This window comes from Lepidochelys olivacea (genome assembly GCF_965140295.1).
Source record: "Lepidochelys olivacea isolate rLepOli2 genome assembly, chromosome: 1".
In the NCBI taxonomy this organism is placed as follows: Eukaryota; Metazoa; Chordata; order Testudines; family Cheloniidae; genus Lepidochelys; species Lepidochelys olivacea.
The window spans coordinates 261,791,120-261,817,549 of NC_140411.1; the positions used below are offsets into that span (position 1 = coordinate 261,791,120).

Consider the following 26,430-nt stretch of genomic DNA (forward strand, 5'->3'; position numbering starts at 1 on the left):
AGGAATTATGTGGTGCTCGGAGTATACATATGAATCTAACAGTCTGTTTGTGCACCTATTAATTTTGTGGTGCTTGCAGTACATTTATAATTATTACACTGTGTTTGTAATCCTTTGAGTTCTGTCGCCCTGTACCATAAGAAGAAGTGGGTGCTTTCAATACCACTAGGCATTCTGCAGCCTGAATTGTGAACTAATAAAGACTAATTAGTTTTAAAAAAATAGAATTTTATTGAGTCACACAACCACAACAAAAAAAAATGTGCACTTTAAAAGCAAATACAATGGAAACTTTTGAAATAAACAAATGAAACAGTACTGAACAAGGGGAAAGAACATTCCTGTCCATTTTGGATCATTTTGGCTACACCCTACATCAACCATAGCTCTCACAGGTCAGTTCTCCTCACTGTCCCCCTGGTGGAGTGATAGGGGTAGGGATGCAGCCCTGATGTCACATGGAATGTTGGAATGGGGGGTGCAGGGAGGTGCTAAAATGGAGTTCTCCATTGACTGCAAAGGGAGGTGAGACCATGCCTGTTGAACTTGTAGGTCCACAAGAGTCTGCCGCATCTGTTTGCTGCTGGAGAAGCCCCACTATGTCTTGGTGCAGCTCCCTCTCCTCTTCCTGCAGGACTCCTGGGCCTTTCCCCATATGCTCTTTTGTTCTTCATACAGTCTGAAATATTCACCCTTCAAGACTTCTGCTCACAGCCTAATGCAGCATTGCCTTGCAGGATTTCACTAAACACATCATCCTGAGTCATCTTCTTTCTCCTCCTTACCTGGCTTAGGCATGACGCGGATGTAGAGGGGGAACCCGTCAACGCTGCAACGGCAGCAGATACAGATAAAACACATGGAGGTGTTATTGTCAGTATAGTCACAATGAAAAGTGAAAGTTAAGATTCGGAACTCCCTTCCCTTGCTTCCCTGAAGTTTTAAACAAGACCTGCTTATTGACACTTCAACCTTGGAGTGCTTGTGCACAACACCGCTCTTCAGTCCCAGCCATAGTGAGTATGGCCCGCCAGGGCAAGCAGAGTGAGAAATGAGCAGAGAATTGTTCAATCGCATGAAACAACATGAGTATAGGGCTATTGCACTGAATACTGGCACTATTTTCCACAGGTGCTGATTTTAGTTGATATCTAACCCTGTAGGGTAACAAAGGCAGAGAGAGCTCAGGAGCTACGGGTGTCCTGAAGCTGCCTGGGCTTGTATGCCACGAGCTTGTTTACTGCAATGGTGCTGGCTGAATCCATCATGCAGTGGCATGGGAAAATGTTCTACTGTGGAGGAAGAAATTAGGCCGCCATCCTAGAAACCTTCAGGAGAGGATTGCAGAGTGGCTCCATGAAAGGTTCATCGCGATCTCTCCTGAGGATTCAAGGGACATACTGGGGTACATAAACCAACTGCTCTGCATGCCCCCCTTTCACCTAACTTTACAGAGGAATGAAAAGCAAATAATAACTCTACCTCTGTTTGTTGTACCATTACCTCTTCTAGTACGAATACGTTACTGAAAAGTCAATCGCTTGTCCTGCTACTTTGGGGTCAGGCATCATCAGTACATTTAACTATTTTAATGGGAAATGCATTCACACGCTTACCCAAGGTTCCTTCCCCTACATCAGGCTTGTCCATGTTCAACTGCCAGGACTGTGGTGGAGTCTCTGCCATGGAACTGCCTTGTGGCACAGCTGGACCCCCATAGTTGCATATTTCCCATCCTCCTCCTCTTCTTCCTCCTTGCTGGTTACTCCAAGGACCTGTGACTTGTACTCCTTGGAGATACCCATAGTGGTATGTGGGGTGGTCGCGAGGTCTCCACCCGTATGCCATGCTGCTCGTTGTAAAAGTGGCAGGTCTGCAGCTTGACACCAGATGGACTGTTGACCTCCCTGGTCTCCTGGTATGCCTGCTGCAGTTTCTTGGCTTTCATGTGGCACTGCTGCTGGTCCCTGTCATAAAAACAGAAGAATGGCTATACTGGGTCAGACCAAAGGCCCATCTAGCCAATGCCAGGTGCCCCAGAGGGAATGAACAGAACAGGTAATCATCAAGTGATCTATCCCCTGTCGCCCAGTCCCAGCTTCTGGCAAAGAGAGGCTAGGGATACCATCCCTGCCCGTCCTGGTTACTAGCCATTGATGGACCTATCCTCCATGAATTTATGTAGGTCTTTTTTGAACCCTGTTATAGTCTTGGCCTTCACAACATCCTCTGGCAAGGAGTTCCACAGGTTGACTGTGCATTGTGTGAAAAAATACTTGCTTTTGTTTATTTTAAACCTGCTGCCTATTAATTTCATTTGGTGGCCCCTAGTTCTTGTGTTAAGAGCAGGAGTAAATAACACTTCCTTATTTACTTTCTCCACACCAGTCATGATTTTATAAACCTCTATTATATCCCCCTTAGTCGTCTCTTTTCCAAGCTGAAAAGTCCCAGTCTTATTAATCTCTCCTTATTCGGCAGCCATTCGTACCCCTAAATATTTTTGTTGCCCTTTTCTGAACCTTTTCCAATATATCTTTTCTGAGATGGGGTGCCCACATCTGCACGCTATATTCAAGATGTGGATGTACCAGGATTTATATAGAGGCGATATGATATTTTCTGTCTTACTATCTTTCTTAATGACTTCCAACATTTTGTTCACTTTTTTGACTGCTGCTGCACATTGAGTGAATGTTTTCAGACAACTATCCACAATGATTCCAAGATCTCTTTCTTGAGTGGTAACAGCTAATTTAGACCTAATTTTATATGTATGTATATGTTTTCCAATTTGCATTACTTTGCATTTATTAACATTAAATTTCATCTGCCATTTTGTTGCCCAGTCACCCAGTTCTGAGAGATCCTTCTGTAGCTCTTCACAGTCTACCTGGGAATTAACTATCTTGAGTAATTTTGTATCATCTGCAAATTTTGCCACGTCACTATTTACTCCAGATCATTTATGAATATGTTGAATAGGACTGGTCCCCGTATAGACCCTTGGGGGACACCACTATTTACCTCTCTCCATTCTGAAAACTTTTATCAACACCAAATTTCATCTGTCATCCAGTTGTCCAATCACCCAATATTGTGAGATCACTGCCTTGAGTAATTTTGTATTGTCTGCAACTTTACCACCTCATTAAATTACCCCCTTTCCAGATCATTTAGGAATATGTTGAAATCCCCCATTATTATTGAGTTTTTTATTTGAATGGCCTCTCTAACCTCCCTGAGCATTTCACAGTCATTATCACCATCCTGGTCAGGTGGTCTGTACTATATCCCTACTGCTATATTCTTATTATTGAAGCATGGAATTGCTATCCATAGCGATTTTATGGTACAGTTTGGCTTATTTAAGATTTTTACTTCATATGATTCTACACTTTCTTTCACATACAGTGCCACTCCCCCACCAGCACGACCTGTTCTGTCCTTCCGATATATTTTGTACCGTGGTATTACTGTGTCCTATTGATTATCCTCATTCCACCAAGTTTCTGTGATGCCTATCAATATCCTCATTTAATACAAGGCACTCTAGTGTTCCCATCTCATTATTTAGACTTCTAGCATTGGTATATAAGCATTTTAAAAACTTGTTACTTTTTAGCTTTGTCTTCCATTACATGATGTAATTGAATGGGACTTTTTTTCTTTTGACTGTTTCTCATCAGATCCTACCTGTATTTTATCATCTTCCAGCCTCTTCTCCTTATTAGGACATAGGGAAACTCCATTTATAGATCCTCCCCTAAGGGATGTCCGAATCATCTGCTCCTCCGCACCTGTCGGATTTCCCCCCAGCCCTTACTTTAAAAACTGCTCTACGACCTTTTTAATTTTAAGCACCAGCAACCTGGTTCCACTTTGGTTTGGGTGGAGCCCTTCCTTCCTGTACAGGTTCCCCCTTTCCCAAAAGTTTCCCCAGTTCCTAATAAATCTAAACCCCTCCTCCCTGCACCATTGTCTCATCCACGCATTAAGACCCTGGAGTTCTGCCTCTGTAACTGGCCCTGCGCGTAGAACTGGAAGCATTTTGGAGAATGCTACCATGGAGGTCCTGAACTTCAATCTCTTACCTAGCAGCCTAAATTTGGCCTCCAGGATCTCTATCTTACCCTTCCCTATGTCATTGGTACCTACATGTACCATGACCACCGGCTCCGCCCCAGCACTACACATAAGCCTGTCTAGATGTCTCGAAAGATCTGTGACCTGTGCACCAGACACACAAGTCACCATGCAGTTCTCCCGGTCATCGCATACCCAACTATCTATATCATATCCCTTTGCCTGCATCCCTTGTGCAATCTGCTCATAGATGTCAGTGTTTCTATGACTGCTTCATAGCTGTGCTGGCAGAGCCTTTTCTCCCCGCAGGCCCAGGAGATCCACTATCTCCTGTCGACTCCAGGCAGGAGCACATCTGGAGTGTGTACCTGACATGATTGATAGGGCAGTTGCACACAATAAGGGAAAGCTGCTAGGTGTGCTCATCAAGCTAGGCAATGAGGAAAAGGCACTTCAAAAATGTGTGGGGTTTTAAAGGGGGATGTGGGACTTCCGGACTCCATGACCCCAGACAGTGGAGGTCATACTTGTGACCAGAGTGGTCAGTGTTGGGCATTGTGGGACAGCTGCTGGAGGACTGAGAGTGTTGAAATAGGTCACATAGTGTCTACACTTGTGCTGCATCAACCTCAGACTGTTGACCATAGCTCAACACCATTTGGGGGGATGGTTTTACTGTATCACTATAATGGGGCATTTACATGGGCGGGAGAAAAAATTAAGTGTAGACACATACACAGCTGGTTTGACAGGAGGTGGCTTACATCAACCAAACTTTGCAGTGTAGACTAGGCCTTAGAAAGTTTTGTGTAATATTTAACCTAAATCTCCCTTGCTGCAGATTAAGCCCCATTCCTTCTTGTTCTACCTTCATTGGACATTGAGAACAACTGATCAACATCCTTTTTATAACAGCTCTCAACATAGTTGAAGACTGGGATCAGGTCCCCCCTCCCCAGTCTTCTTTTCTCAAGACTAAACATGCCCAGTTTTTTAAATCTTTCCTCCTGTGTCAGATTTTCTCTACCTTTTATCATTTTTGTTGCTCTTCTCTGGACTCTCTCCAGTTTGTCCACATCTTTCCTAAAGTGTGGTGCCCAGAATGGACTCAGTACTCCAGCTGAGGCCTCATCAGTGCAGAGTGGAGTGGGACAGTTACCTCCTGAGTCTTACCTTTGACACTCCTTAATACACCCCAGAATTACATTTGCCTTTTTTGCAATTGCATCACATTGTTGACTCAGTTAATTTGTGATTCACTGTAACCCCCCAGATCTTTTTCAGTAGTACTACCACTGTGTCAGTTATTACCCATTTCATATCTGTGTATTTGATTTTTCCTACTTAAGTGAAGTACTTTGCACTTATCTTTTGTGACAGGGTCAGGCCAGATGGCCACAGGAGAGTGTTAGAAGGCAGATGTATTAGTCCCAGATTAAGCAGGTCCATTTTCCCTGGGTAAGGTAACAGGGGCGGTTCCAGAACAAGAAGGAACTTGCTGGAACAAATTCAGGCAGGCAGGCTAATTAGGACACCTGAAGCCGATTAAGAAGCTGTTAGAATCAATTAGGGCAGGCTGGCTAATCAGTGCACCTGAGCTTAAAAAGGACCTCACTTCAGTTTGTGGCTTGCGTGTGAGGAGCTGGGAGCAAGAAGTTGAGAATGAGAAGGTGTACTACTGGAGGAGTGAGGAGTACAAGCATTATCAGACACCAGGAGGAAGGTCCTGTGGTGAGGATAAAGCAGGTGTTGGGAGGAGGCTATGGGGAAGTAGCCCAGTGAGTTGTAGCTGTCGCACAGCTGTTCCAGGAGGATCTCTAGGCAGCTGCATTCCACAGGGCCCTGGGTTGGAACCCTGAGTAGAGGGCAGGACCGGGTTCCCCCCAAACCTCCCAACTCCTGATCAGACACAGGAGGAGTGACCTGGACTGTGGGTTCCACCAGAGGGGAAGGTCTCTGGGCTGTTCCCTGACCCACATGGTGGATCAGCAGAGACTGCGGGGATTGTTGTTCTTCCTTTTTCCCATGCTGGCCAGTGATGAGGTTAGCTGAGTGAATGGCAGGTTTGAGCCACTAGCAAAAGTGGCCAAACTGAGGGCTGTTGTGAATCTCTGAGGTGAGCAAATCCGCCAATAAGCGCAGGACCCACCAAGGCAGAGGAGGAACTTTGTCACACTTTATATACTTTACCTTATATAGTATAAACCTGTGTATTCCCACCCCATACATGTTCCATCCTTTGTAAGCTGAGACAAGCCTTTGCAAATATACATAAGTGGAATTTTTTAACTTCACCTAGGTGAAAATCCTTTTGAAAGTGTTTCAGATGTACATGCCAACTATGCCAAGCTGCAATAATACAGAATTTAATATCCTTAGCAAAAAGCATTTAGTTCCTGTACTATATGCTCAGTGCTATGACTAGTCAGGATTTAAGAGGTCAGAGGCTGCGAAGTGCAGACTTCAAGTTGTTAGAAAAATGTATCTGCCTCATACATCATAGGGGCAGAATAATGGGGCAGAGTTGAAACTGTTTTATGACTTTAACTGTACATTTCTATACTTTTTGCCTTTCCCACCCACTTGAAGTTCGTGCTCAGATAGCAATGTGATTTGTGCCTTATAAAGTACCTTACACTTCTCTCTAATCTAATACCCTTAACTTTGAATTACTTGCTTTAGTAACAGTTGTTTTAATCTATAATACTTACAAAGCATTCCCCCCAAAGTTATTTAATTTAGTTACATCTGAAAATACATGGAAGTATTTTTGTATTTGAATGTTTGTAGCTTTAAAAAAAAAAACTTGCCAAGACTTGCTGTGTGACAGGAGTCCATATGACTTCGATAATGCCAGCATTGGGCTATGCAGGATTTAGACCCTTTGATCCTCTCCTCACATAGATACCTCCCACTTTTCTGCTCCCCAGAACCCAAGCACCGCCCCACTCTACTGCCTGCCACATGTTTACACAGGCTAGATATTCAGCAGCAAAGCCCACACCTCCAAGCACTTCTCTGTGGCTCCTTTTTTCCCCATTTCCCCCTTTCTTCCAGACTGGACCCACCAGGACACAGAGAGGCTGCTGTGAGTTAGGCTCCAAGGCCTATCAGAACATGCAGGGATAATAGAACTGGCTGGTAAAAGCCATCCCACCATTCCTGGGGAAGATCAGCGTTGACACTGCCATCCCAGGGACAGACAGCCAATTGCGACCCAACATCATCGTGACAGACGCAGAAAAGAATAAGGTCTCCATGGTAGATGTCATGGTACTATTTGAAAACAGGTCACAGGCCTTCCACAAGGCCCAAGCACGGAAGGCCTTGAAATACACCCCACTGGCCGAAACTCTGAGAGCCCAGGGCTATGAGGTCCAGATCCATGCCCTGGTTGTGGCAGCCTTGGGCGCATGGGACCCCCACAACAAACTGGTACTGAGAGTGTGTGGAGTTGGTCAACGCTACGTCCAGCTCATGAGACAGCTCATGGTATCTGATACCATCAGGTGGTCCAGAGACATCTACATGGAACACATCACAGGACACCGACAATACCAGGTCTAGTAACCGAGAACACCGACCAGGGAAATAACCATTTCCTTCCCTGATGAACCGAGGGACGCACCCCACCCGTGTACTTATTCTCTACACCAATACTGACTTGGACTCTTAATACATTCAATGGGTGGCGTACCCAAGCCCATTTATCCACTGATGCTTTAAAAACTCCCATACCCCCATCTGGATCTATGCTGGTTATGTGATATGTATGTACCTTGTGAACCTTGTAACTGATACTTGTAATCCCCCATAACCCAAGCCTGACCCCAGATGTATAGTACCTTCCCTCTTAACTTACGTAAACTTGATTTTAAACATTAACTTTAATAAAATTTTTAAATGTATTCTAGTGCTGTATGGGTCCCTTCTTTCAATCCAGTGCTATCTACCTTTCTTAGGCCTAGTACCTACTGAAGGCCTCTTCAGTACATTCTGTCCATCTATTTCTATCAGCCATGCTGCAGGACAAAGGTTCCTTCAGCATCAGCCCTGTCTATTGTATCATGTCAATATTCTCAACTCCCTTTTGTGGCCTTATTGGTTCTTCTCCTGCCTATCATCCCTGTCCTTTACTAGCAGAGGCACTACTGGGTGAAGGCTTTGTCACTGCTGATCCCATCCTCTCAGCTTCACTTCTGAATGGCTGCCTTTTCATTGCTGCTCTAGCATGTGATGATCCAACCATCTCAGCCCCAGCACCTGGCAGCAGTCTCTTTCAGTGCTGCTCCTGTCCATCCACATCCATCTGCCATTCTCCATCGCACTGGGAGATCCCTCTAGCTTGCTACGTCTCAGACAAAAGGGAAAGTAGGGGAATTTCTAAATGAGGTTTGAATAAACATTGCAAATCAGCTGAGAAACTAGGTCAAGGTCTACTGATATTGCTCCCACGCATTATCCTTTTGCTGATTTCAGTTCATGGAAGAGAATTCTGTATGGGAAAATAAGTAGCAGGTGTCCAGTAGAACTTTTGGCTTTTTGTTGCTGGATTGGTGACTTTTAAACAGTGTAACAATATCCCGTTTTCATCCCCTTTCCAAGAGCCAACTTCCTTTGCTCTAGGACCCAATGGAGCATTTAGTGGTTATCAGAACTCTATTAATGGATGCAGCCTACAAGGTGTCACACAACTACTTGAAATATGAGGGCTTACAGTTGGAGTGGGGGATGGTGCAAATCCATGGCCATTGAAACCTTGGGGCTAGCAAAGAAAGTTGAGTGAGAAGGAGACAAAAGATAAATTAAATAAGGGAGGTGAACTGATGATTAACCCTATTGTTTTAGGCAGAATCTTTGTGCAAGCGTCAACGGGCTTTTGGTAGAGGGGTTAATCATTGACTTTTATCTGTGTGCAGAAGGTAAGTAGCAATGAAGGCATCTCCCTCTCCTTATAGGGCAAAGAGCTCAAGAATGTAATCCTGTAGGAGAGAGAGAGAGAGAGAGAGAACGAACACCCAGTGTTAGGGGGGAGGGCGCACACGGCGGAAGGAATCTTCTATTGTTAAAGGAAGATAGGGTTTCTAAACCAGCTCAGACCATGTTCATTAATCTGTTATCACACCTTCAATAATGGAGATTAGCTATTTCTTCAGAAGAAGGCCAATCCCATCCAAAAACCTCAGTACATCCATCTACTTCTTTATATGCAGAGAGAATTCCTTCCTGATCTCCAGGAGGAACTCACTTGGTGCCCTGAAGCATAAGGGAAAAATTACCTTACCTTTGTGTTTACATTTAATGGAAATTTTCAAACATATTACACTTCAGCATATACAGAAATATTACAGAGCCTGAATAAAACACCTTCTGGGTTAAGAAAAATATCATAAACACAATGAGAAAAGTACATGAATAAGGGAAAGAATTTAGAATGTAAGGAAGGTAAAGGGGTATGAATAGATTCAGAATGTTCTCTAGAAATCCTTAACTTGTGAACAGTGTGTCTGTGAGGGTGGGGCTATTCCTGGTATAGGTCACTGGCATCCAACTCAGGCAACAAAGGAATATGGGAAGTTCTTTTGTATGTCTAGCAAGTTTCAAAAGACATTCCTTTTAACTGGCTCTGGTAAAATAAAATTCTGTTAGCTTTTCTGCATCAGTGATATCAGAGAGTCATAGATGTAAGTTGACTGTGCATAGAATTTTTCCTCCCATTGCTAATAGAAACCTAATACTTGTAGCATAAGGTCCTCAGTAGGAGTTCAAACTACATGTTCATATAGGCAAGACTGAGGCCTATTGTGTAGTGACACAGATATAATTGTTTTTTCCAATCTATAGGACTATCAAACTGTTCATTTTAAATACAATCTTAAACCCACCATCAGCCAGCTCTCCCCACCCAGCCAGCATCTGCTACCTGCTGGCAGCCCCACCGATCACCTCCTCTCCCTCACGCCTGTAAAGATGCTTTGTCATTTGGTGTAAAAGAGCAGGAAGACTACTGGGTCTAAAGTCACGTGGTATGGCTGAGAGAAAGAGAGAGCGAGAGTGTGACTGACTGACTGACTGACTAAGGGGAGAACACACCTGAAGCAGTGCTGTCCTTCTGAGTGGCAGCCCGTGAGATGTGCACGTCAAGAGGCAATGTATCGTCAAAAGAGCTTACTTGATCTCCATCCAAGGTACTCCGTAGCCGTGGTTCATCCAGATTCTGTATTCCTCTTGCTGACCGTTATCTAGGTAGTAGGCCGTCTGGGATCAGATGCTGCAGTCATGCAGCCTGTCCATGTCTGGTAGTCCATTGTATAGTAACATCATTGTTAGTCACCCATATTTGTAAGGGGTAATTGGGTCTGGGCTCATTGCCCACAGTTTCAAGTTCAACCATGGAATTATTTGTTCTTTCATTTAATAAATATTTCAGTTTCATTTCCCCAGAGATCAGTCATCTTTCCAGTGATTCAAAGGCGGGAGGGTCTTACAGGTGATGGCCCAACCCAACTCAGTATCTATTACCATATGTGGCATACCTTTAATGTTGCAACTTCTAGCCATGCAACAGTTTCTGGCAACTGCAGCTGGACCCAATGTTAAGATCAGTATGCCATAGTTGCGAGTCTACTGCTCGGATCTCTACCAGCCTCTGGCTTATGTCTGTTTTATTTATTTTCCTTTACTCATGTGGTTTGAGCTGAGGTCCCTTGCGACCTGTGGGAAGTGAACATCACTCCCATCCTGGAGTACATGTATTTTACTGTGAGTGGTGGCTGTCGATAGAGAATGGGGTCATGTCCTAGGTCTCTTGGTTTTCCACCCTGGGAGGCCGGGACTAGTGGTAGCCTAGCAAGGCCACGTCCCTGGGTGGTTGAGTGTTCCCTTTCCATAAACCAGTGGACAGGAGTTGGAGAGCTAAAGGATCCGAGTCCATGGTCCCATTTTAAAATCCCTGCTTGATGCCCAGAGGTGGCTTCTCTTGGGTGGAGAATGGCAGGGTATGGCCTGGCAGTTGGAATAAATGAACCTGACTGGGTAGAAGGTTAGTGAGGAGGTTTCCGTGTCTGAGGTGAGGATGCCTCGGAGGCAGCGACAACAGTTGGCCTGATACCGGTTGGTGGACACAGGCAGGCTTGGAAGTAGGGTGCTGTCCAGGGAGGGGAAACATTGGTTTCCCTGGGTGGGATCGGCAAAATCACAATCCTGTTGTGTGAGATTATGGGACCTTCACTTGGAGTGCATGATTAGTAAGCCTCCCCTCCCCCCAAGGTGTGTGGAGGAACACCTTGTTAAAAATACCTCCGGGGGGGGAGGGGTTGACTTCTGTATTGCTTTATTTGGGAAGAATAAAACCCCTGGGCTGATGATCTGTTCAGTGGTGAGGATGCTATGGTTAAACTGTGCAGAACATGGGAAAGGTTTGTGATACCCAGTCTTTTTACTGGGGGAAGGCTTAAGAGAAGAGCTTTGCTCTTGAGGTTGGGTATGATGGCAAAGGAGCTGGATCGGCAATGGAGACTGAAACAAGAAGTTGGTTCTCAAGCTGTAAGCGTAGCCACTTCTCAAGCTATAAGTGTCTGAAAAGGAAGTGAAGGTAGAAAAGTTCAGCTCCCAGCAGGCTGCCACAACAGCCCAGATGGCTAACTTGACAATGCAGCTTAACCAGTTAGAATCCCCAAGTGCAGGAGTTGAATGGGAACCTCCTGAAAAAGGAGAAAGCACATATCTGTGCTGTCAAAAAAGTTAGAAGGCTCTCAAGCTGCAACTAGAGAGTTAATGAAAGAGGTAAAGACAGCAAGACAAGAAACATCTGTGAACCACAGGGTAGGTGATAAAAAGATAATGTTGAAGCAAAGGTTGCAGCGTAGGCAGGGTGCCATAAGTGCTATAAAAACTGACCTCTTAAGAGGGTAGGAGTCTAGTACATCTATTGACTCAGATGGGAGTGACATAGAAAGAAATGTTTCATTCCTAGTATTCTCCCCCCCCCCCAGCACCAGAGAAACCCCATGAGTCTTGGGGGTCTAGGGGACTTCAAGCTACCCTCCGATTGCTCCAATAATCACTACTGTGGTTCATTATGGACATGGCAGACCCTTGGAAATGAGGTATGAAATCCATGCTCTGGGTCTGGAACAGGTGTGAGCTATGAGCAAGCACAAGGGCCCCCTTTCTAAAGAAAATGCTTTGGATTGGCTGGCAAAGCTTAGTGTGACCGCCAATTTAAGTTTAGAAGACACAGTTGCACTAGTAAAAGAAAGTATGAGCGCAGATGAGTATGAGCCCCACCCTACCTACAGAGGTTCAGATGGGTAGTGTTCAGGAATCTGTAGAAATTTACCTTGCCATTATGAAGCTGTATGACCCATACAAAAATCTTAGGGGCAAGATGTACTCTGACAAAGGATCTCAGAAAGACCACAGAAATTCCTTGCCAGGAAACTATTACTATATTGGCTTTCAGGTCAGTTTCTGATAGCAAATGGAGTTGATATGTATGACACCCCTGAACTCTGGGAGATGTTTGTTCAGGATTTGCTCCCTGTAATTAAAATGGCCATGGGACCTGCCAATCCCAGAGTAACTATTCTCAAAGAATTGGAAACCAGAGCTCAAGAAGTGTATGACCTATACAGGGAAGCTTATCCTAGCAACAATAACATCCCGGGACACAAAGGAAAGTGGCTGCCATAAAAGTTGGGAATGATGGGAAGGCTAGTTACAGAAAGAATAGCAAAAATAGAGATCCTGACTATGGGTTTAGATTAGACTTGTCGAGACACTTCGCAAGTACGAGCCTGTAGAACAACTAGATGGTCTGCCAACTCGAGCCTGCTGAAAAAGCTAGCACAGGAGGCAGGAAGAGAATCTAGCAGGGGAGGAAACAGTCCCTTGACAGGAAAGAGCACCACCCCAAAGCTCCCTCTGAAGCCACGGAGCTCTCCCTTCCCCATTGCATGTGGCCACTATTGTAAATGATAGGTGGGGGAAGGCTGGCAACTAACATCTGTCTGAGGGGAATTTGGTAATATCAAGCAGAAAATGCTCCTGGACACTGGGGCCACAATGAGTAGAATTTGCACAAAAGCAGTTCCTCCAGTAAAACAGCTACCGATTAGAGAAATCAAGGTACTTGAAGGATATAATGGAAAGTAAAGTCTAGTGCCTTTTTCAGAGCCAATAACTTGGATAACTGAGGCACTGATCACTGAAGCTTCCTTTGGTTTCCAGAAGCTTGATAGACAGGGTATATTAGGGATGGATGGGTTGAGGCGCTTGGATGTCATAGTGGATCTTCCCAATCAGAGGACTGTTAAAGGCCAGGGTGAAGGAGGAGTCATTATATCATCATTGCATTGAGTGAATGCTCTCAAGGTGCCTACCAAACTCAAGTTGCCAACATGGGAATCAGACATCTGGAAATCACTAAACAAATATCCGCAAGTATTTGCAAAGAACAAGTTAGACTGTGGATGTATTGATGTGGAGATTATGGTGGAGGGCCCTGATCCTTGGCCTCAGCACTGGTACAAATACTGGAGAGAGGTCCAATGAGGAATTGGGAGCATCACTAATGCTTTGAGATCCAAGGAGTTCTGGTAGAGACAAATAGTGTGTGCAATGCACCGATCTGGCCAGTGCTCAAGTCTGATCAATCAGCATGGAGGTTCAGTTGATTAGAGCTCTCAGAATGACGCCTGTCATGGCCAAGTTTCCAGAAATAATGTCTACCATTGCAGCTGGGGCTAGATGGTTCTTGGTCATTGATATTGCAGATGTGTTTTCTACACCACTGCATAGAAGTGCATGGTATAAGTTTGCCTTTACATTTGGCCATCAGCAGCTGACTTTTACAAGAGCAGCGCAAGGTTATCACAGTGTGCCCACGATATGTCATCAGCATGTTACCAAGATGTGGAGAAACCTAATCTACAAGGACCAGGTGGTCAGCTATGTGGATGATATATTGGTGGCTACAAAGATCAGGGAAGAGAACTTGCTTGTTTTGAGTGAGGTCCTGATCATCCAAAGAACCGGCTTCCTCATTAGCCCGCAAAAAGCCAGCTTGTACAGCAGAATGTCACTTACCTTGGAGTTGAAGGGTGATGTCCAGATGCTGATCGAATCAATCTGATCTGCAAATTACCAGCTCCCAGGGACATAACCTGGAGATCTTTCCTGGGATTGGTAGGCTTTTCTTGGGATTTTATATATGGTTATTCAGAGCTTGTATGCCTCTTACACATTCTGCTCCGCAAGGGACAAGAATTGTCCTGGGGAGAAAAAAAAAAACAACATTAAGCAATGTTTAACCTAATGCAGGCTCTTGCACTGGCCTACCCTCAATTGGCTAAGCTGTTCATATTACAGCTTGCTACCACTGGGAAAGGCATCAGTGTAGTTATTTATGCAGTCAAGTGGCACCCGCACAAAGCTGTTGCCTATGGTTCGAAACAGCTGCCCAAATTGGAACAGTGTTATACATGGTGTGAAAGAAGCTTTGGCCCTTGTATGGTCCAATCAAACACTGGGAATACATAATTGGAATGGCTCCAGGGGTGCTTTGAACATCTCGCATGCCAGTCAGGTACTGTACATCTTATCAGGGAAGGCAAGTGATGGCTGGGTGTCCAATCCCCATCTTGCAGGTTAGGCTCTGCTTATTAAACCAGGAGATGAGGTTGGATAAAGTACCGTCTCTGTCTGCTGTACCGTTTACTCTATTGTCAGAAGGTGAAGACCACCAGTGCCTGCCTCCATGGGAGGAGACTAAGACCCTCAAGTCTCCATTTCAGCTGGAGGCCTCATATGAAGTAGCTAATGCAGTGGGCTGTGACATATGGGTTATCAGTGTGAGCTGTTTCCATCTAAAAGGCACCACCCCACACAGGTCACGCTGTCCTCCAGGTAGCAATGGATTGGGTTTTGCAAGGCACTGTGCTGCCCCATTCTGCCCAGCAGAAGTTGTTGCCACAGTAGCTGCTTTGGATGCTGTGGACAGAGACTCTGATAATGATTTGCTCGGATTCTGACTGGGTCCCAAGGGCCCTCCTTGACTGGATGAGTGTGCGGATGGCTCGTGGCATGAACACCGCAGACAACAAGCCAGTAACCCACACCAAATATCTTATTCCTGCATGGAAATTTGCTGAAGGCAGGAGAGCGCCAACTTTCCTTTAAGGTACAGGCTCATCGGAAGAACACGGCTGAGGTATCCATGCTGAATAGGGTGGATGGCCTATTTAAAGAGAGACAGCATTAATAGACCCAGACATCTTGTGGGTAAAATCGGACAATGTTATGTGCTCACTGCAACCTGCAGCTGTGCAGCAACTTGATATTTTGCAGATACAAAAGAAGGACAAAGATTCAGGATCTATTCTCTCATCATCATAGGGGGTACCAAATATTTGAACATAAAAGTGGACTGGTGATGGCAAAAATCGAGCAGAGGTGAAAGACGACCTTCCAATATTGGTAGTTGCGGGTTGCCAACATAAGGAACTTATAACTTTAGCTCACCAACAATGTCATTTTGGCATTAAGACAGTAAAAAGTCTCCTCACTGTTGGGTGGTGGCCAGACATCTCCAGGGATGTAGAGTATCATACCTGCAATTGTTTGGCATGTGCCCAGAACAACCCAGACCATTGAGTTAGGAAGGGACTAGTCCTCCCCCAGCCCATTGAGGGTCCCTGGCATTGGATCCAGGTGGACTACATTGGCCTACTACCACGCACAGCGTGGGGAAACTGTTACAGCCTTGTGGGAGTGGATCCATTTTCAAAGTGAGTGGAGGCCCTCCCTCCCCTTTCAAAAATACTGCGGCCCCCACTACACGTTTTCCCGGTATGGCCTTCCGGAGGTCATTGACTCTGACCAAGGACCCCTCTTTGTGGGTGACCCGGTTAAGAACATTTGCCTTGCACTTAGCATCAAACAGCATCTCCATATTGCTGGACATCCCCAGAGCTCAGGGATCATTGAGCAGACTAATAGGAGGATTAAAACAGCGTTAAGGAAGATCATAGAGCCCGCGGGAAAGAATTGGGATTAAAAAGCTACCCTTTGTCCTAATGGCCATCAGGTCCACAATTGAAGCACATTGATTTACACCCCCATGAGATCTTTACAGGTCAGCCAATGAGGACTCCTGAGATCAGGTGGTACCCCCCTAGCCACCACATAAGTATCAGCCCCAGGTACAAATAGACCAGTACATAACCCAGCTGTTGGTTAAAATTAGTGATGCTCAAAAGGAGGTAGCTACCCAATTAAAGCAGAACATGTGTCAAATGGACCAAAGACTGAATGCCAACTTTAAATTTCATGAATGGCAGGTTGGGGATAAATTTTTATTTTGATTTTACTCAGAGACTCATCACCCTGAGTCCCTGCTGAGTAGGCCCTGTAGTTATAACCAACAAGGTCAGACTAACAGTGTATCAGGTAGAGTTAAAATCTGGCAAGAGATGGTTTTTTTTAATGGTTCCATTTGTCCCAACTAAAGGAATGGAAGGGCAGTGTTGGGCCATAATAAGTGTCACTAACCTAAATCTCTGCTCTGTCTATTCCAGGAAATTCATCCAGCCACCTGGATTGCAAAATGTTGTGTGTTAATATTGTTGTTAGGTTTATGGACTCTTATTGTAAATTAGAACAAACACTGGTATTGTAAAGTGAATACAATGGCTGAGAGATGGGATACACCCATAGGGATTTATGAATATAATTATGAGTTGTTAGAATCCATCATAATCAGTTTCATTATACATTAAGATGTGGTACATAATCCCAAGGGCAGAAGTATACTGACGAATGAAGCTCTGTTGAGCTCGGTCTTGAAAGGGATTATACTGGTATGCCTATGTGGATACAGGCTATTGTTATTTTGTATGGGCAGAAGAAAGGGGTAACACTTGATTGATGGCCTTCATAGCAGATTAACAAAAGCATGAGCTCATATTAGATAAGGATGCACAAATTAAATCCATGGAAACAAGGGGCAATTGTTCATGGCTCTTTGCCACTTTCCTAGAGGGGTGCTCTAGGTTGACTGAGGCTTGGGAGCCATCCAAGTGTCTGTCAATCATAAGTGACCTCCCTATACAGGTAAAACCTGGGGATTTAAGTGTAATGGTTTCAACCGGTATTGGTAATGTTAATCAAACCTTTATAAATGCCCATTTGTATTTGCCACCAGGTCTTTATCTAGCAACTCTGAAATGTAGCCATTGAATGGCATCAGGTGTTAAAAATTACAGTGCCAGTATCATGAATGGGTTTTGTCAAAATTTACAGAATATAAGTTTCCCTGTTGTATGTATTGTGAATGCTCGTGTTAGTGTCATTTGACAGAGGTGACTGGGTTATCACAAGTCTGTATGGAACTAAGGTCAATGTAAAGGTATCTGTGGTACCTCGGCCGTACACAAGTTCCATTGGACCAGTGGTGGTAAAACAGCTGCTTAAAAGAGTACTGATGATAAATCCAGTATATTCCATCAAAAGGTTAATAATGCCCATACAAATTTCAATACACAACCTTAACCAAGGAGGGTTTGCATACACTGCACCTCTAACTGTGGGATGGAGTGCTTGGGTGCAAGGAGTGGTTCCATCATCCAACTCTCTCATAAGGAAACCTAGGGCTACCTTAGCTAAAAATATTAGAAGGGTTTAGAACTGGACTAGGCATGTTAAATACTATAGATGACCAGATCCTGGCCAATAAAATAGGAGCTTTGGGCCATGATTTAGCTTCTTTATCACACCCTCTGACTACCTCCTTAAATAGTATTTGAGCTTGAGTATCATATAGCCAATACCTTACCTTCCTGGATACAAATTCAGGAGACAGGTCACCTCAACATCATAGGGGCCTTAAACATTTTTCAGTCTAACATCTCCCTTGCTTTAGCATGTTGCAAGCACAGCAATGGATCCTAGGTGTGGCTAAGTCCATTGTGAGGGATGGCCTGAATGGGCTTATTCCAGTAGAGATAAGGCATGTTGTGGAACCATCTCATTCCTTTTGAGCAAGAGCACCGGGGCGCCGGAATTTAAATAACTTCACTTACCTCTGTCACAACCATTCAATAATTGCTTGTGTGTGGACTTAAAAGCAAAAAACAAGGAATGGGTTTACCCTTTTAGTGCCCATAGTCTTAGATGTGGGACAAACTGTACTTATTCCTATGGCTATCAGCAAATGGGTCCATCAGAAGAGTGATGAATACCATACTGTGGACCTCCAGTCTTGCCTAGAAGAAAAGGGTCTAGGCTACACTTTAACACTGAAGTTTTGGAAGGATCCCATGTATGTTTAAATGCCCCAAAAGGAAGGTAGTTATAAAATGCACTTTGGATTTTAATCACTCCTCCGTTGTGCTCACGAATGACCATTGTTTCTATCTAAGGAGTTGGTGCAGTGAGTTTATTGTAACTAGTTATAGAATTACACATGACCCTTCCGTCAACCTTTGTCTGAGCTCCATCTTTTCCATGAAGGGTTGTGATAGAGACCGTCTGGCATGACATCACCACCGAGACTGTGCATGTACAATATACTTTATATGACCACTTGGATCTGGTCAAGCGTGGAGCAAAGATAGCAGCCCTAACACAACTCATGTTCCGCCTGGAAGTGGAAGCCCGTTTAAAGCAAACTGAGACGGGAAAGATATTGCTGACTGTGCATCGTGCCCCTAATCAGATTTAAGTGGGTGTTAACGTGAATCAAAGATGAGGCTCCTTCTAGTCCATGGTGGAAGAATCTATCTGGGGGACTGGAAAACTTTAATGATGTATGGAATATTATGTTGTATCCTATTATTGTGGTCCTAACATCCAATCTGTAATCATTGTGTACTTGATCTCCCTCACTGAGTGGCTCAAAAGAAAAACAGCTGTACCTATAGCTTCTGGGCCTGTATCATCGTTCAAGTTAAGTAATGTCTATGGAATGTGATGGTTACAGTTCTAGGGATATCCCTTCCCCATCAAGGAGGGGAAGTGTAAGGTGTTTGTCATTTGGTGTAAAAGAGCAGGAAGACCACTGTGTCTAAAGTCATGTGGTATAGCTGAGAGAGAGAGAGAGAGAGAGACTGACGATATAAGGGGAGAACACACCTGAAGCAGTGCTGTCCTTCTGAGCGGCAGCCTGAGAGATACGCTCGTCAAGAAAAAACATATCCATTCAAGGTGCTCCATAGCTGTGGTTCATCCAGATTCCGTGTTCTTCTTGCTGACCATTATCTAGGTAGTAGGCAGTCTGTGATCAGAAGTTGCAGTCACGCAGCCTGTCCATGTCCGGAGGTCTATCTTCAAGTATAGTAACACCGTTGTTAGTCACCTACATTTGTAAGGGGTAACTGGGTCCGGGCTCAATGCCCACAGTTAGAAGTTCAACCACTGAGTTTTGTTGTACTGTTTTTTGTTTAAGAAATCTTTCTTCAGTCTCATTTCCCCAGAGATCAGTCATCCTTCCAGTGATTCGGAGGCGGGAGGGTCTTACAGGTGACAGATACTGAGTTGGATTGAGCCATTACCATATGTGGCACACCTTTAACATCACCAGCAGGAGAGTGAATTTGTGTGTGGGGGGGTGGAGGGTGAGAAAACCTGGATTTGTGCTGGAAATGGCCCACCTGATGATCACTTTAGATAAGCTATTACCAGCAGGACAGTGGGGTGGGAGGAGGTATTGTTTCATATTCTCTGTGTATATATAAAGTCTGCTGCAGTTTCCACGATATGCATCTGATGAAGTGAGCTGTAGCTCACGAAAGCTCATGCTCTAATAAATTGGTTAGTCTAAGGTGCCACAAGTACTCCTTTTCTTTTTGCGAATACAGACTAACACGGCTGTTACTCTGAAACCTTTAACATTGCAACTTCTAGCCATGCAATGCTCCCAGTGCCTACTGCCATCAGCTGTTCCGTGGTGTGCAGGAGGTGCTGGGAGGGAGAGGAACTGGATGGGAAGACGCAGGGGCAGAGCAAGGGGTTGAGCACCCCCAGGGCCTGGAGGAATCTGGTTCCTGATGTACCCCCTGGAACATAACTCATTTAGATATTTGCCTAGTTTTACAACAGGCTATATAAAAAGCACTAGTCAGTACAAACTAAAATTTCATACAATGACTTTTTTATACTGCTGTATATAATTTCAGTGTATAGATTCCAATTGATTTTATAATTATCGGGTAAAAATGTGAAAGTCAGGATTTTCACATTAATAGCGTACTGTGACGTTTGTCTTTTTAGGTCTGATTTTATAAGCAAGTATAAGTGAGGTGGATCTTGGGGGTACACAAGACAAATCAGACTCCTGAAGGGGTACAGTAGTCTGGAAAGGTTGAGAGTCACTGCTCTAAAGTAGTGGGTTGAATTAATCTCTGGTGTAACTCCATTGATTTCAATGGAGTTACACCAGGCATGAATTTGGTCCTGTTGGTGACTATTCATAAGTACAGGCTTCAGAGTAGCAGCAAAAAGAAAAGGGTACTTGTGGCACCTTAAAGACTAACAAGTTTATCTAAGCATAAGCTTTCGTGAGCTACAGCTCACTTCATTGGATGCATTCAGTGGAAAATACAGTGGGGAGATTTATATACACACAACATGAAACAATGGGTGTTACCATACACACTGTAACGAGAGTGATCAGGTAAGGTGAGCTATTACCAGTAGGAGAGCGGGGGGGGGGGGCGGCAGAGGGGGAAACCTTTTGTAGTGATAATAAAGGTGGGCCATTTCCAGCAGTTGACGAGAACGTGTGAGGAACAGTGTGTGTGGGGGGGAAATAAACATGGAGAAATGGTTTTACTTTGTGTAATGACCCATCGACTCCCAGTCTTTATTCAAGCCTAAGTTAATTGTATCCAGTTTGCAAATTAATTCTAATTCAGCAGTCTCGGAGTCTGTTTTTGAAGTTTTTTTGTTGAAGAATTGCCACTTTTAGGTCTGTAATCAAGCAACCAGAGAGATTGAAGTGTTCTCCGACTGGTTTTTGAATGTTATTCTTGACGTCTGATTTGTGTCCAATTATTCTTTTACGTAGAGACTGTCCAGTTTGGCCAATGTACATGGCAGAGGGGCACTGCTGGCACATGATGGCATATATCACATTGGTAGATGTGCAGGTGAACGAGCCTCTGATAGCGTGGCTGATGTGATTAGGCCCTATGATGATGTCCCCTGAATAGATATGTGGGCACAGTTGGCAACGGGCTTTGTTACAAGGATAGGTTCCTGGGTTAATGGTTCTGTTGTGTGGTATGTGGTTGCTGGTGAGTATTTGCTTCAGGTTGGGGGGCTGTCTGTAGGCAAGGACTGGCCTGTCTCCCAAGATCTGAGAGAGTGATGGGTCATCCTTCAAGATAGGTTGTAGATCCTTGATGATGTGTTGGAGAGGTTTTAGTTGGGGGCTGAAGGTGATGGCTAGTGGCGTTCTGTTATTTTCTTTGTTGGGCCTGTCCTGTAGTAGGTAACTTCTGGGTACTCTTCTGGCTCTCTCAATCTGTTTCTTCACGTCAGAAGGTGGGTATTGTAAGAACGCTTGATAGAGATCTTGTAGATGTTTGTCTCTGTGTGAGGGGTTGGAGCAAATGCGGTTGTATCGTAGAGCTTGGCTGTAGACAATGGATCGTGTGGTGTGGTCTGGATGAAAGCTGGAGGTGTGTAGGTAAGTATAGTGGTCAGTAGGTTTCTGGTATAGGGTGGTGTTTATGTGACCATCGCTTATTAGCACCGTAGTGTCCAGGAAGTGGATCTCTTGTGTGGACTGGTCCAGGCTGAGGTTGATGGTGGGATGGAAATTGTTGAAATCATGGTGGAATTCCTCAAGGGCTTCTCTTCCATGGGTCCAGATGATGCAGATGTCATCAATACAGTGCAAGAAGAGAAGGGGCTTTAGGGTCGAGAGCTGAGGAAGCGTTATTCTAAGTCACCCATAAAAATGTTGACATACTGTGGGGCCATGCGGATACCCATAGCAGTGCCGCTGATTTAAGAATATAGATTGTCCTCACCCATAACTTTCACATTTGGGGACAAAGTCACAAAGTTCAGCCACCAGGTTTGCCATGACATTATCAGGGATACTGTTCCTGACAGCTTGTAGTCCATCTTTGTGTGGAATGTTGGTATAGAGGGCTTCTACATCCATAGTGGCTAGGATGGTGTTTTCAGGAAGATCACTGATGGATTGTAGTTTCCTCAGGAAGTCAGTGGTGTCTCAAAGATAGCTGGGAGTTCTGGTAGCGTAGGGCCTGAGGAGGGAGTCTACATAGCCAGACAATCCTGCTGTCAGGGTGCCAATGCCTGAGATGATGGGGTGTCCAGGATTTCCAGGTTTATGGATCTTGGGAAGCAGATAGAATACCCCTGGTTGGGGTTCCAGGGGTGTGTGTATGTGTGTGGATTTGTTCTTGTGCTTTTTCAGGGAGTTTCTTGAGCAAATGGTGTAGTTTCTTTTGGTAACCCTCAGTGGGATCAGAGGGTAATGGCTTGTAGAAAGTGGTGTTGGAGAGCTGCCTAGCAGCCTCGTGTTCATATTCCGACCTATTCATGATGATGACAGCACCTCCTTTGTCAGCCTTTTTGGTTATGTCGTCAGAGTTGTTTCTGAGGCTGTGGACGTGTTCTGCACGGCTGAGATTATGGGGCAAGTGATGCTGCTTTTCCACAATTTACAGACTTAAAAGTGGCAATTCTTCAACAAAAGAAACTTCAAAACCAGACTTCAACGAGAGACTGTTGAATTGGAATTAATTTGCAAACTGGATACAAGTAACTTAGGCTTGAATAAAGACTGGGAGTGGATGGGTCATTACACAAAATAAAACTATTTCCCCATGTTTATTCCCCCCCCCCAGACATTCCTGTCAACTGCTGGAAATGGCCCCCCTTGATTATCACTACAAAAGGCTCTCCTACTGGTAATAGCTCACCTTACCTGATCACTCTTGTTACAGTGTGTATGGTAACACCCACTGTTTCATGTTCTCTGTGTATATAAATCTCCCCTCTGTATTTTCTGCTGAATGCATCCGATGAAGTGAGCTGTAGCTCATGAAAGCTATGCTCTAATAAATTTGTTAGTCTCTACGGTGCCACAAGTACTCCTTTTCTTTATTCATAAGTAGTAATAGAATACCAAGATTTGGCACTTTTTATTCATTGATCTCAAAGTGCTTTATGAAGGTGGGGAAGTGTCGTCTCCATTTTACAGGTGGAAAACTGAGCCACATAGAGGAATTGATTTGCTAAGGTTATAAAGCAAGGCAGATGCAGAGGTGGGAAGAGAATGTAGGACTGAGTAATGACTCCCAGTTCATGCTCTAATCAGTCTGTGAATTAAAACCTGAAAAAAACAAACCCCGCACAAGGAGAGGTACTAGAGCAGTATTTAAAGTCTAATTTGTTATATTCAGGAGATGTCAAAACTGACTGCATTTCCTATACACAACCTACCTCACTCCTTACTAAACAGAGTGGCCAATTCCCTTTTGTTATTCACTTACCAGGTGATAACATGTGTTTTTGAGAATATAATGTTGCATTTGCTAATGAAATCAAGTGTTTTGGAGAACTCCCTTTAAGCAAAAACATGCGTTCAAAGGAAGAAACACTTTTTCTGGTAAACTGCTGAGCCCTACACATTTAGCAACAGAACTCGGTGTTTGTAGATATTGAAAATACTGTGACTAAGCAAGATTGTGTTTCTGGGGCACAGCATTGGAAGTATTTTATTTGTTGCCAAAAACCCAAGCTTTTTTATATAAAGCAACATAAATCTGGACTCGAGAACCAGTTTTTGGATGGTTATTTATGTGTTTAATAGAATTTGACTCATATCAAAGTGCTACTGGGTTTTAACTTGGATAGTCCATTCAGCAGAGTTCCTTACTCCATTGTCTCTTGCCCTCCAGAAATAACTAATAGACACTGGCATTACTTTCTAGTTAGAGCCAGAAATCATCTCCTCTCCCCAGGAACTGTGCACAGAGGGGACCTTCCATCCATGGGTCTCCTCATTCCTATGTGGAAGGGGGTAATTTCTCCTCCAGACCTCATGGGTCAGAGGTATACATGGGAAGGTGGTGTAGAGTAGTGGGCTTGGAGCAGGAGGAACTGACTGAGGCAGGACATGCTCAGTCATTCACTCCAGCCCCATGCAGATTCCCAAAAAAGATAATGCAACTTGGGGCAGGAAGAGTCCCAGTAGCATGGCACCAATGATTGTTTGCCAGGGAGCTGTGGGAGCTGAATGGGAGCCAGATCAGCTGAGGCAGCACAGAGCCTCCAGGTACATATCCCTAGACTTCCACAGGTTCCTCAGAATCCATGTTTGCTTGGGCACAGGCCTCTACCCTTTTCCATAGACGCTAGCCTCCTCCTAAGCCCTATACTGCAAGCTTTACCACTGGAGGGGAATGCTCCTTGCCTGAGGATTAAGGAGCTGTATTAAGTGATTACAGAATTGTGTCACAGATTCCCTGAGGTGTCATGTTGCTTTGGCTAACACTTCATGTTGCTGGAAATATTTATTTTTCTTTCAAAGTGAATTTAGTTAATGAAAGATGCTGGCTTGACAGCTTCAGAGACACACACCTCTCCCCCCCGCTCTCTCTCAAACAATGTCCATCTTTTTTAATATATATATATACAAAAATAAAAGATGGACATTGTTATATCATAGTGTCAGAGATAAAAGGATGTATGAGAGAGTTTTAGCAGGAGCACCAGAAAGCAAGTCACCAGAAGGCGGCGAATTAATTCTTTGTCCATTCAGTCCTTTGCCTTTCTTTGAGTCTGGAAACATGACTAATAATTAGTGCCGATTATAATGAAGACACTTTTAGTAGGAAGGGGAAGTTGTCATCTTAGTTTTCTACAGGCCACAAAATAGCTTGCACAGTAACAGTTTTTAATTACTACCAGTCTCAGCCAAATTAAACCAGTGATATCAGTGCAAGGCTCCATACTCCTGTTCTGTTACCATTTCATCATTTCCCTAAACAGATTCTCATTATAATTACTCATGTTATAGCACCTTTCATCCAATGATCTCACATATTACAGTCAGAATAATTATAGTAATAATAAATTAATCACACCCTACAATACCGATGTGGTGTAGTAGTATTATCCCCACTGTGCAGTTAGAGAAACTGAGGCACAGTGGGATAGCTGGGTAAGTAGACTTGATTTTTTGTGAAAAATGGATACAATGTTAAAAATTCATGTATACTTTAAAAAGAAAAAGGAGTACTTGTGGCACCTTAGAGACTAAAATTTATTTGAGCTCAGCTCACGAAAGCTTATGCTCAAATTTGTTAGTCTCTAAGGTGCCACAAGTACTCCTTTTCCTTTTGCGAACACAGACTAGCACAGCTGCTACTCTGGAACATTGCATACTTTGTATTTCCTGATCGCTTTCTAACAGTGTACATGGTGGTTTTGGCATAGGGATAGAATATTTAGAATACTCTAGACCTGGCCAGATTGGTGCCACATGTGTATTCTTAGGTTAATTAAATAAAGCATAGGGACTTTTAGCAATAGAGAGACCCAAATATGGTCTCTTTTGATTGATCTTAACCCCATGTGTGGGGTTTTACCCAACTCCATAATCCTGTTCTTCTCCAGAAACCAACAGAGGTATCTCACTTTTCTAAGTGCTAAGTCATTATGCAAGGTAACCTATTTCCCCTTGTTTTTTCCTACTCCTCTCCCCCCTCCCCCAGATGTTCTTGTTAAACCCTGGATTTGTGCTGGAAATGGCCCACCTTGATTATCATACACATTGTAAGGAGAATGATCACTTTAGATAAGCTATTAGCAGCAGGAGAGTGGGGTGGGAGGAGGTATTTTTTCCATGCTTTGTGTGTATGTAAAAAGATCTTCTACACTTTCCACAGTATGCATCCGATGAAGTGAGCTGTAGCTCACGAAAGCTTATGCTCAAATAAATTGGTTAGTCTCAAGTGCCACAAGTACTCCTTTTCTTTTCACTTTTCTTTTACTTCAGTTGCTTTCCCACGTAATTCACTCCTTATATTTATTCCTCTGAGGAAAGTAGTTTGACCTGATTTACCCTAGATTCATAATTATGAAAATTATTTATCACTGTAGAAACATTATAGGACATAGTTAAGATTGAGCTGTTTAGGAGCATAATCCTGCTACCAAGTCTAATCTATGGATTTTATTATTAATTAATATTAGATTGTGGTAACTCCTAAAGCGTGCCAAGCATTTTCTAGACATTCGAGAAGTCAGTCTCTCCCTGTCCCACAAAGCTTATGGTCTAAGGACAGACCGACAGCGGTAGGG

The 26,430-nt window shown here is 44.0% G+C and overlaps 1 long non-coding RNA gene across 1 annotated transcript; it reads right to left on the bottom strand.

Annotated features, from left to right (window-relative positions):
* Positions 1-252: 252 nt before the first annotated feature.
* On the bottom strand, positions 253-19,332 carry LOC311514273. The gene is made up of 4 exons (XR_014709863.1): positions 19,219-19,332; positions 14,176-14,360; positions 1,617-1,967; positions 253-829 (listed from the first exon to the last, which is right to left on the bottom strand). It is a non-coding gene; the product is annotated as an uncharacterized lncRNA (long non-coding RNA).
* Positions 19,333-26,430: the final 7,098 nt, after the last annotated feature.